Source organism: Arachis ipaensis, chromosome B3 (assembly GCF_059453495.1).
Source record: "Arachis ipaensis isolate K30076 ecotype BB chromosome B3, ASM5945349v1, whole genome shotgun sequence".
NCBI lineage: Eukaryota > Viridiplantae > Streptophyta > Magnoliopsida > Fabales > Fabaceae > Arachis > Arachis ipaensis.
The window spans coordinates 42,404,378-42,416,898 of NC_142438.1; the positions used below are offsets into that span (position 1 = coordinate 42,404,378).

Genomic DNA, 12,521 nt, shown 5'->3' on the forward strand with positions numbered 1-12,521 from the left:
TGAGACATTTAATGTCTTCCCACTCCTTAATTGAACAACTTGGCATTCTTCTGTTATTTGTTTAGATAGATGCTGTCTTCTCTGATCCAATTGTGCTTCCATATTTTGATTGGTAATTTTAGTGTCTTGGAGCATCTCCTTGAATTCTGCGAACTGTTTTGTTATAATAAGCAATTACTGATTGAGTTCAGCAAGTTGTTCTTGAGGACTAAGTTCAGTGGATACTGCTTTAGCCTCTTCTTTCACGGAGGACTCACTGCTTAAGTACAGATGCTGATTTCTAGCAACTGTATCAATGAGCTCTTGAGCCTCTTCAATTGTCTTTCTCATGTGTAAAGATCCACCAGCTGAGTGATCTAGAGATATTTGAGCTTTTTTTGTAAGCCCATAGTAAAAGATGTCTAACTGCACCCACTCTGAAAACATTTCAGAGGGGCATTTCCTTAGCATCCCTCTGTACCTCTCTCAGGCATTGTAAAGAGATTCATTATCCTCTTATTTAAAGCCTTGGATGTCCAGCCTTAGCTGTGTCATCCTTTTCGGAGGGTAATATTGATTCAGGAATTTGTTTGATAACTGTTTCCATGTTCTTATGCTTGTTGTGGGTTGGTTATTTAACCACCTCTTAGCTTGATCTTTTACAGCAAATGAAAACAGTAATAATCTGTAGATATCCTGATCCACTTCTTTATCACGTACTGTGTCAGCAATTTGTGAAAATTGTGCCAGAAACTCAGTAGGTTCTTCCTGTGGAAGACCGGAATACTGGCAATTTTGCTGCACCATGATAATGAGATGAGGATTTAGCTCAAAACTGCTTGCTCTGATGGGGGTATACAGATATTACTCTCGTATGCAGCAGTAATGGGGTTAGCATATGACCCCAGAGTCCTTCTAGACTGTTCATTTCCACTTAGGTCCATGATGGAGAAAAGGGAATTGATGTGAACTGTAAATAAAATATATTTTTATTTTTATTTTTATTTTTATTTTATTTAATTAAAAATAAATCAAATAAATAAAAATAAGATAAAATAAAATAATTAGAAATTAAAATATAAATTTCAAAAACTAAAATAATTACTTAATTAAGAAGATTTGAAAAACTTTGGATAGGATTTTTGAAAAAGATTTTTAATTTTGAAATTTCAAAACTAAGATAAAATAGAAATTTTAAAATAAAAATCTGAAATATTTTTTTGAATTTAATAAGAGAAGAGAAAAACAATAAGATGACACCAAACTTAGAATTTTCAGATCAAAACGAAGAAAGCAAACAGGAAAACTTTAAGTGTCAAGATGAACACCAAAAACAAATTTTTAAAATTTTTTTTAGAAAATAGAAACACAAAAGACACCATACTTAAAAATTTTTGTATTTTGGACACTAATAATTCGAAAATGTATAAGATAAACAGCAAAAAATATCAAACAAGAAATTTTAAGGATCAAATAAGGAAAATTATCAAGAATAATTTGAAGATCAATAAGGAATTAAGAACATGTAATTCAAAAAATTGAAAGAAAAATAAGAACATGCAATTGACACCAAACTTAAAACATGAAACTAAACTCAAATAGAATTCTAAATTATGAAGTTATTGGTTTTAAAAATTTTTTTGAAAATAATTTAGAAAAAGAAAATAAGGATTCTAAAATTTTAACCCAAAAACAATAATAGAAGACGCTAAACTAAAAAGATAAATTTTTTCCTAATCTAAGCAACAAAATAAACCGTCAGTTGTCCAAACTCGAACAATCCCCGGCAACGGTGCCAAAAACTTAGTGCACGAAATTATAATCACACTTTTGATATTCTGCATAACTAACCAGCAAGTGCACTGGGTCGTCCAAGTAATACCTTACGTGAGTAAGGGTCGATCCCACGGAGATTGTCGGCTTGAAGCAAGCTATGGTTATCTTGTAACTCTTAGTCAGGATATCAATAAAAATTCTTAGTTTTAATTGGAATGAGTAAAAGAACATGGATTAAATAATACTTGTTATGCAGTAATGGAGAACATGTTGAGGTTTTGGAGATGCTCTGTCTTCTGAATCTCTGCTTTCCTATTGTCTTCTTCTTCACACACGCAAGTTTCCTTCCATGGCAAGCTGTACGTTGGTGGATCACCGTTGTCAATGGCTACCATCCGTCCTCTCAGTAAAAATGGTCCAGCTACGGTTTCGTAGGGCTAATCATCTGTCGGTTCTCACTAGTGTTGGAATAAGATCCATTGATCCTTTTGCACACTGTCACTCCGCCCAACATTTGTGAGTTTGAAGCTCGTCACAGTCATCCCTTCCCGGATCCTACTCATAATACCACAGACAAGGTTTAGACTTTTTGGATCTCAAGAATGCTGCCAATTGATTCTAGCTTATACCACGAAGACTCTGATCTCACAGATTTGAATGCTTTGTTGTCAGCAGAGGCAATCAAACTCGTGAACCAGGAACCAAAGAGATATACACTCAATCTAAGGTAGAACGGAAGTGGTTGTCAGGCACGCGTTCATAGGTTGAGAATGGTGATGAGTGTCACAGATCATCACATTCATCGTGTTGAAGTGCGAGTGAATATCTTAGAATAGAAACAAGCGTGATTGAATGGAAAACAGTAGTAATTGCATTAATCCATTGAGACACAGCAGAGCTCCTCACCCCCAACCATGGAGTTTAGAGACTCATGCCGTAGAAGATACAAAATTCAGATGTAAAAATGTCATGATGTTCAACATAAATCTCTAAAAGTAGTTTTTATACTCAACTAGTAACCTAGGTTTATAGAAAATAAGTAAGCTAAGATAGATAGCACAGAAATCCACTTCCGGGGCCCACTTGGTGTGTGTTTGGGCTGAGCACTGAAGCTTTCACGTGCATAGGCTATTCCTGGCGTTGAACTCCAGCTTTTGTGCCAGTTTGGGCGTTTAACTCCAACTTTTATGCCAGTTCTGGCGTTTAACGCCAGAAAAGGCTAAGGAGCTGGCGTTTAAATGCCAGTTTGCGCTACCAAATCTCGAGCCAAGTATGAACTATTATATATTGCTGAAAAGCCCAAGATGTCTACTTTCCAACACAATTAAGAGTGCGTCAATTGGACTTATGTAGATCCATAAAATCTATTTCGAGTGCAGAGAGGTCAGAATCCAACAGCATTGTAGTCCTTTCTCAGCCTCTGAATCAGATTTTTGCTCAGGTCCCTCAATTTCAGCCAGAAAATACATGAAATTACAGAAAAACACATAAACTCATAGTAAAGTCCAGAAATATGATTTTTGCATAAAAACTAATAAAAATATAATAAAAAGTAACTAAAATATACTAAAAACTACATGAAAATATCACCAAAAAGCGTATAAAATATCCGCTCATCACAACACCAAACTTAAACTGTTGCTTGTCCTCAAGCAACTAGACAAATAAAATAGGATAAAAAGAGGATCAAGTTGCAATAGAATCCCAATGTTTTAAGTGAAGCTCAAATTCTAATCAGATGAGCGGATATTTTATACTAAACCAGACATTCACTAATCTATCTAAGGGATTCTAGCTCTAATCCAACTCTTTACTTTCCGTTTCCTTAACATCTCCTAAACACCAGGTGGAACAATCCTCATCACGCCTCCACCACATGAGGGATCTTCCAGATGTAAACACATACAATTCAATCAAGAAAAACACAAAATATAGATAACAAGTACAGTAGGTAGGACAAGTAGCAGTTAATTATAGTTAAACAATTAGGCAAGCCAAAACAAAGCATACTCAAACAAGTCATACAAGTGCATATGATGCATGTCTGTCCTATAGCCGATGATATCATCTGTTGGTTATACAGCCAAACCTGACATGTCCGGTAGTTAACCTTGGACAGAACACCACAACACGGAACAAGTGGGACTAAACCACAATCCTTGCTACTACCCGTGTAACCCAGAGCAAGTAGAACGAACACTACTACTGCTACTACCCAGGCGGGTGTTTACAAACTCAACCAGGAGTATGTGGAATAAACCACTACTACTGCTACTGCCCAGGTGTCTCAATCATTGACCCAGAGCAAGTGGGATGAACCACAACCTTTGCTACTATCCAGGTGCCTCAAACATTAATATTAAATTCCTTATCACCCAATCAACTCCATTCGTAATCATAATCACGTTCATCATCACATCTCAATCTCATAATCAAATACTAACCTGGAGCAAGTGGGACAGACCACAATTCTTGCTACTGTCTAGGCGTTTCAATCATTAACCCGAAGTAAGTGGGACGAGGCCCGACCCTTACATACTATCTGGACCGGCACATCTCAATCAAACTCACTTCCCTTTTTATAATCATTCTCTCCATATTTCAATTATAATCAATCATTCAATATCTCTTAATATCATAATCACTCTCATCATATCTCAATTAAATTCTTTCATCATCATCTCTCAATATCATAACCATACTAATTATACTTAGTCATCATCAATCATTCTTATTTTTCATTATCATAATTATCCCCATCACAACTCGACGTCTCAACCTTCATTGCTCACACACATAATTCTCATCATCATCGCTTCATTACACTTAATCCATTCTTCTGCAATATCAATATATTTGCTCTTATCTAAAGCATAAAAACTAGCTATTGGACCTTAAATAGGGTTTACGGAAGTTTACAAGCTTTCTGAGAAGGTCAAACAGTTAAAACCAGGATTTTAGTGCAAAACAGGACATCGTGCGTACGCATCATACCGCGTGTACGCACGCACCAGACAACTTTCTCAGCCTGTGCGTACACATCATAATGTGCGTACGCACAACTTGCAAAACTTCTAGAGTGTGCGTACTCACACCCTCATGCGTACGTATGAGTCTCACCACATGCTCTGGTCTGCGCGTACGCATGATAGTGTGTGTATGCACGCATACCAGATTTTCTGGTTTTTTGAAAAATTCTATTTTTAAACCCAAACTTCAAACGCATATAACTTTTACGTTAAAAATTTTCGTCTGTTCTTCGAACTTTGTAAACTACTCAGACCCAATTTTTATTTAAGATAAGATTTACCAAATTTGAGAGTCCGAGGGCCAAGTTACAGTGCGTCAAAGTTGGTTAAAAATTGTAGTTTTTACCAAAGACACTCAAACTTTTCCAAATTTTCCATTCCAAAATCAACCAAATCCATTTCAAGCATTATCATGACTCAACAAATACTAACCCATTACCTATCAATCTCTTAGTCACTCAAAATACTAATACTTCATCATCAATTCAACATCATTTTCATCACATATATACATATATACAATAAGAAACATCAATTTCAACCACTTCACTATCAAATTCAACATATAATTTATATTCAATGTAACACACTAACACACAGAGCTTTATGCCTAGGACGTAAATCAGAGGTGGCGAGATATTATGACCTCTAAAAGTAAAAATACGTGTATAATGTAGTTGAAAAAAATTGTAACTAGGAGCCTTTAAAAAGAAGTTGAACACAAACACTAATAGAAGAGCACATCACTCACAATTGGTTAAGTTTAAATGGATATAAAGATTGAGAGGGAGGATAATATATATAAGATCAGAGTTCCAAAGATATAAATAACAAGTTCCAGGCTCGACTTGCGAAGCTAAGGCCGACCGGAGTATTAAATATATACATATTTATATATATAACCCAAAATACATTTCGAACTACAGAACAAACACTTACTTCTCTATTTTGACCTCTAAGAGGGACAAACTTCAAAATACAAAATGCGGAGAACAACTATGTACATACATATATATAAGCAAAACATAATGGTAAACCCAAAATATACCTCTTCACTTTCAAAAGGTCTCCAGAATGCTTAGTGCGGTGCCTAATAACGTGAGAATTCTTGTATAGTTTGGAATCAATCAAAACAAGCATTAATTCGTTGGTAGCATAGTCCAAACCAACAATGAATCCTCATAATCAAATATTAAATCCAATACAAAATAACCGAGATCAAGAGTAATTCAACCTCGGATCGTTCTCCCTTGGAGTTGAAATGAAATGTCATTATTATTGGCTATGGGAAAATGGCGGATTGGAGATTGCAAGTGACAAGAAAATGTAAATGACAATAAAATAAAGATGCTTGCAAGTAATTAAAAGGAAAGCAGGTAAAAGTGATGGAAATAGAATTTAAATGACAAAAAGGACTCTATCTTGGCAAGAAGTGGGTAATTAAGGATTCCTATCCTAGTTGTGGACCACAAACATGGTAATTATGTGTGAATTAATCCCAATTAGTCAACTCTACATTGAGGATAAGTCAACTAGGCAAAATTAATCTCAATCCCTAAGTCCTAAGTCAACATTATGGGGTCACTTAGAGTCAAGAGAAACCAAATTAATTAACAATCCTCACACAATGTGGAATAGACATCCACCACTCAAGTTTACCCAAACACCCAATTTCTCAACCAAGAGTGAGAAAAACTAGGCTAAAACCAACCCAAGTATTTTATCAAACACTTGGGAAGCATGAAAATAAAGCATGGTAAAATGACAAGAAATAGTAAATGCTACAACTACCAAGCAAAGAAAGTAAAGATAGCAACTCAATAAAGCAATAAATGGCATGAAAATATAAATTGCATTAAATGTAAATTAAAAGAACAAAAGTGTGCATAAACATAAAAGTAAGAAAAATGAGAAATTAACAAGATAAACTAAGGAAATTAAGATAATAAAGTAAAGAAAAGTAGAAGAAACTAGATTAAAACAAGAATTAAACATAGAAATTGCAAGAAATTAAACTAAAAACCCTAGGTTCTAAAGAGAAGGGGGAGCTTCTCTCTCTAGAAAATGAACTACATGACTAAAATCTAACCCTAATTGCTCCCCCCCTTCACATGGAGTGAGACCTTTCTTAATATAGGAAGAATCAGCATCAGAAAGTCCAAAAACTGGGCTCTGGAGGCCCAAAAATCGCCCCCAGCGATTTTCATAAGTGAGTTACGTGCTGGGATGTGTGCGTACGCACACATGTTGATTTTCTTCTTGTGCACGCGCACAGGATGTCGTGCGCACACACACATGGCTGTGTGGTTCTTGTGCGTACGCACAGGGGGTTGTGCGTACGCACACTCCAATGTGTGCTACTCCTTTGTTTTCTTCATCTTTTCTCCCTCTTGCATGCTTTTCTTCCACTCTTATCAAGCCATTCCAACCTATTATACCTGAAATCACTCATCAAAACCTTTAAGGTATCGAATGGGATAAAAGTGGGATAAAAGTGATTAAAATAAGCATAAAATAGCATGTTTTCACAATTAGGCACAATTAAGGGAGAGAACACTAAAGTATGCTATTTAGATGAATAAATATAGGTTTATGTGATGAAATCTACTCAAATCAAATCAAAATATATCGTCAAATATGGATTCATCAGTGCCTCCCGACCTGCATCTGAAAAACAACAATATATGTATGGAATGAGAACCGGAGGTTCTCAGTATGGTAAAGGTGTCAAGCTTCCAATTTCAAGTAAGAAGAGAAAGTCAAAGGGGCTATAGCAAAAGGAAAGATCACATCAGAGAAGAAAATCACAAAAAGGAGATCTTCCATTTGTGCTGCATCAAGAAACATTGAAGAAATCAACTGTCTCAAGCACCATTTCGGAAACAACGAAGATAGTAAAGTCAATGGTGCTCTGCGATTCATCAACGGTCAAGAAACAAACTTGGAGCCAAAGTAAAGATGAATGGCCCAGATTCAAGAATCTTGAAAAAAAAGTTGAGAGAGAAAGGTATGGTTGCATGGTACTGCTTCTGCTCTCTCTTACCTCTGTGAATGCTGCTGCAACTCTGATCTTGGGAGAAGAAAAAAAAACCAACATGTGCTGAAGCAAGGTTTCAAGCCTAGGAAGCTTCACTCTTCTATAATAAGGGTGAACGGCTAAGGATTGAAGCGAAGAGTGAGAGCACATGTTTGGGTTCCCATAGCTCTTTGAGCTGTTAATTCTTCTCCTTCATGATTTTTATTTTGTAATTCTTTTTCTCAGTTTAGTCTGTCTGAGTTTTATTGGTAAAAGAAAAATGGTGAGTGATAAACTCCAATTTTTTGGTTTATCTTGTGCTTAATTTGGGAGATTTTATCAACTTTTTTCACATTTATTCAATGAAATAGCATGGTTTTGTGAATTTCTCCTAATTTGTGCTTAAGAGTAAAAATATGCTTTTTAGGCCCTAAAATGGATAATTTTAATTCACTTTAATTCTATTCAATGCCTTTTTGCTAAGTGATTTCAGGATTAGAAGGCAAAGATTGGGTTGAAGGAACGAAGAAAAAGCATGCAAAAATGGAGAATTCGTGAAGAAATGAGGATTTGCTAAACTGAAGGCCACGCGCACACGTGAGAAGAAAATTCGCAGCAATGTGCACACATCACCCACGCGTACGCGTGACCAGAGAATCATCAAGTGACGCGCACGCGTCATCCACGCGCACGCGTGATGTTGGTCACGTGACTCACTTAAAAGCAATATGCTGGGGGCGATTTCTGAGTTCAAGGAGGCCCAAATCCAACTCATTTCTGATACTTTTGAACCCAAGGATGGCAAGGGATTGGAAGGGGGAACCATAGTGTAGTTTTCATCATGTTGTAGGTAGAATTCTAGAGAAAGAAGCTCTCCATTCTCTCTAGAATTTAAGGTAGTTTAGGTTTAATTCTCTTAGATCCAACTTTTAATTCTTGTTTTAATTTAGTTTTCCCTTTTAATTTTTTGTTATTACTTCTTTGCTATTCTAGTTTTACTTGTTATTTTCTCTATTTTGTTACTTGTATGTTCATGCACTCTTGTGGATTTAATTTTCCTTTAATGCAATTTCATATTTCTATGTCCTTTTTATGTTTATCTTAATTGCTATTGTTGATTTCTTACTTATGTTAGTTGTAGCTTTTATTAATTCTTGCATTTTATGATGTTTACTTTTATTGCACTCTAGGTGTTTGTTGAAATGTTTTCTCTAGTTTTTGTGTAGTTTTCTTTACTCTTGGCCTAGGCTAAGGGAATTGGGTGACCTTGAGTCATTGGGTCTCATTGAATTGGTGATTTAAGAACCCTATGTGGTCAATTTGATAACCATTGACTCTAGCCTACTACTAAGTCAATTAGTAGCTAGGTTAGGACTTATGGATTGATGTTTATCAAGCCTATTTGACATACTTAATGTTTAGAGGTAGATATTGTACGTACTTCAAGCATAGGAGTAGACTTAATGGGTTGGCCCCTCATAATTGCCAATATATAGTTTGTAGACTAGGATGGTGATCTCAATTCCCATGCCTAGCCAGGAGTTCCTTCCTTTCTTTTATTAATTCTTGTTATTTATATTTCTTGTTCCTTATTACAAAAACCCCAAAACATCCCTTCATAACCAATAATAAAGCACTTCATTGTAATTCCTAGGGAGAACGACTCGAGATTAATACTCTCGGTTATTTTATTGGGGTTGAACTAGTGACAACCAACATTAAAACTTTGATTGAGCATTGCTTGTCGGTTGGGAACTATACTTGCAACGAACTTATTTCCTCTAACCAAGAAGAAATTCTTAGCTGACGGTTATGCTCATCAGTGAGGTTTGTAAGAAAAAGCCAATGAGTGAAAAAAGTCAGTGAGCTAGACTTGGAGAAAAAGCTTAAGTTATTTCAGAAGTTCTTTGAATGTATTTTTGTTTTATGGTCATGATCTTGAGGAGATTCCCTTGCAAGTTGGGTTAGCACTTTGCAGTTGAAAGCTAAGGTGAGTCCTAGTCAAGTTCAGGTTGGATTAAAATCTGGACTTGTCCTAGATAGGATTGGGATAAATCCTAGGAAGAATTAGTATTTGTAATCTGTTAAAAAGATAGTAAAATTCCACTATTGTTGTGATGGAGACTAGATGTAGGCTACATTGTACTAGGTAGCTGAACCATGATATATCTGTGTGTCATTCTCTACTCTCTTCTCTATTTTTGGTTCAGCACTGAAGGAGACAAAACAAATTATCTCCTAAATTATTCACTAAGCTTCATTTCATCACAACACTCTTACACTCCTTGCAAGTAATACTGTTCTGGCTCCTACGCACGTCAGGAGACAAAACTAAAATTTCTCCTGTGTTCCATCAACATAATGCAAGGTTACAAGTAAAGTTAAAAGAAGGCCATTATTAGACCCCCCTTCTCATAGCCACTGATAACCATCAATTGGTATCAGAGCTTGGAGGAAAGATATTGATGGTGAACAACATTGGTTCCAACACGGTGGCTCACACACTGACAGAAGGACAATCCAACAACAGACATCTATTTTTCAATTGGAAAAACTACAACTACTGGAAAGAAAGAATAAAAGATCTTTGTTCAGTCAGTAGATTACATATGTGGAAGATAATCATGAACGGTCGTCAAGTCTCTACCAAAACTGGCGCTGACGGTGTTGTCACTTCCAAAACTAAAGTAGAATGGAATGAAGATGACAAGAAGAAGGTGGAACTCAATGCCAAAGTTGTCAACATGCTGAACTGTGCAATCAGTTTCGAGGAATACCAGAAGGTTTTAAGATGTAAAATAGCAAAGAAAATCTGGGATAAGCTCCAAGTCACACATGAGGGCACCACACAAGTAAAAGAGACCAGAATTGACATGCTGAGCAAAGAGTATGAGATGTTCTCTATAAAGGAAGGAGAATCAATTGATGACATATTCGAGAGGTTTTCTATCATCATTAATAGCTTAGATGCTATGGGGATTACTCACTCTGAACAAGTGCTAATGAGAAAAGTCTTGAGAAGTCTGACTAAAGAGTGGGAAACAAAGGCTATGATTATCTCTGAGAGCAGTAACCTAAGTCAAATGACCTATGATGAGCTGAAAGGAAAGTTACTAGCATATGAAATCACTCACATAAAAATGATACAAAAAAGAAATGAGTGGCTCTTAAATCATGTACTGAATCATTGGATGATGAATCCAGTGATTGCTTATCAGATGATGAGTTTGTATTTTTTGCTAGAAAACTCAGAAGGATAATGAAACTAAGAGGAAGAAGCTCAAAAGGACCAAAGAATGACCTAAGCAAGTTCATTTGCCGCAACTGCAAAAAAGTTGGACACTATAAATATGACTGTCCTAAGTTGAAGAAAGAAGACAAGTCTCGAAAAGACAAGAAGAAGGGGCTTATGGCCTCTTGAGAAGATCTGAAAAATGACTCTGAAGAAGATGAAGATTCAGACAACCAGTCCCAAGCCTGCCTTATGGCCGACTATAGCAAGAATGATGAGGTACTCTTTATTGAACCCTCTAATGAAGACCTTCATCTTATGATTGATCATCACACTGAGAAATTAAGAAATTTTCTGAACCAATGTCATGAACTTGAATATGAAAATGACATCCTAAAGGCTGAAAACGCATTTCTCAAAGAAAAATTAAGGGAAGTCGAAACCACTGTTGATCTTGTTGAAGAAAATAAGCGGCTTAAGGCTGAACTCGCTAGTTGTGATAAATAGCATTTTGTTATTGCATACGTAGCCAAATTTAAAGAGGTTAAGAATTTAAAATTAGACTTAGCCAAATTTACTCAAAGTTCTAAAAATTTAGATAAATTATTGGCTAGTCAAAGACCACTTTTTGAAAAAGCTGGATTGGGTTACTGTGAAAAATCAGAATCTGTTTTCAAAAGGTCACAATTTGAAAACGAAGCTTCCATTTCAAAAGACAAAAGAGTTCAAAACCCAAATCCTCTTAAAAAATCAACAACCAATAAATTCTGTCACATATTCAATAGAGATGGTCATTTTCCTATTCAATATTTTTTTTTAAAGAAAAATTGGTGATAAAATTTACAAAATAATTGGCAAATATAATGCCCTTTGTCAGCAAAGATGGTTTAACATTAAAGGATCCAAAAAGGTTTGGATACCTAAGGTCACTTAAGAGCTTTGTGCAGTTTTGCCTAGCATCCAAGAAGAAGGATGACATGTGGTACTTAGTGGATGCTCTAGGCACATAACCGAAAAGTCCACATTCTTCATCAAGCTTGATAAATACGATGGAGATTTTGTGACTTTCGGTGACAATGGTAAAGGAAAATTCTGACCATAGGTAAAGTTGGTAAGAGTTTCTCTTCTTTCATTTATGATGTATTTTTAGTTGATAGATTAAAATACAATCTTCTATGCATTAGCAAATTATGTGACTTAGGAACTAAAAGGTGCAACAATGTGTATGGACTTACTTTAGAAGAACTAAAAGAACAAAATATAGCTTGTTTCACTTTCATGGAATCTGAAAAATGGCTATGGCATAAAAAGTTAGGACATGCAAGCATGTTTCAAATTTCTAAACTTGTAAAAAAAAATTTGGTTAGAGGTCTTCCTAACATAAAATTTGACAAAGACATCACATGTGATGCTTGTCAATTGGGCAAACAAACTAAAAACTCTTTTAAGTCCAAGGATGACATCTCAATCAAAAGGCCAATGAAAATGC

At 35.6% G+C, this 12,521-nt stretch overlaps 1 pseudogene; it reads left to right on the plus strand.

Annotated features, from left to right (window-relative positions):
* The first annotated feature begins 10,265 nt into the window (after positions 1-10,265).
* Positions 10,266-11,539, plus strand: LOC148570422 (uncharacterized; annotated as a pseudogene).
* Positions 11,540-12,521: the final 982 nt, after the last annotated feature.